This window comes from Saimiri boliviensis, chromosome 18 (assembly GCF_048565385.1).
Source record: "Saimiri boliviensis isolate mSaiBol1 chromosome 18, mSaiBol1.pri, whole genome shotgun sequence".
Lineage (NCBI taxonomy): Eukaryota > Metazoa > Chordata > Mammalia > Primates > Cebidae > Saimiri > Saimiri boliviensis.
In genome coordinates, this window is record NC_133466.1 from 37,742,000 (window position 1) to 37,742,797 (window position 798).

Consider the following 798-nt stretch of genomic DNA (forward strand, 5'->3'; position numbering starts at 1 on the left):
ACGCCTTGTCAAAAAAAGAATTAGATTTTGACAGCTTATTTCTATGGTTAATTGAGGTGATAGATATACTTGACATTTATCTAAGTGCCAAATAGAAGATTAAGACATATTTTCTAAAGGCATTCTCTGTTTTAGAGGAGGTCACTTTCAGGGGTCCTTTTAATACGCCTGTGCAATTCATAGTAGCGATAATTGTGCTTCATATCATAATGTCTTTAAAGTTCTTTGAAATTGACAGATAAACTTTTCTTTTCATAGGGTTTGAATTATTTCTCTTCTTCAGCTCCACTCTCTAAGTCTTCGCTCTTCAGTCCTGTGAATTAATATTGGCTGAAAAGTACAAAAGATAATGTGCAAATCCACTCAGTTTAAAGAAAACAGAGGAAAGGGTCATATCTGAGATTACCTTAATTATTGCCCCTAAATTTGTTAGGGCAGGTCCTGGCATTGTTATGCCAATAATGACAACATTTGATTTTTTTGTGTATTAAAAGTTCTTCGGCATTTAGTTGCACTTCTTGTCATTCCCTGGAATGCAGGTTGTAAGACTGGTTTCAGAATAGAGCAAGAGGAACTGCTTGGAAGTGATGGATATGGCATTAATTGCCATGGCGGTTTCATGGGTGTATGCTGATCTCAAAATATGTCAAATTGTATACATTAACTATCTACATCTTTTCATATGTCAATCATACATCAACAAACTGTTTTTATTTTTATTTTTTTAAAAAAGAACTTAGACAATAACCGGTTCTAGCCAGGAGATTGACTGTGAGTGGCTGTTCTTCTCATTCTGAC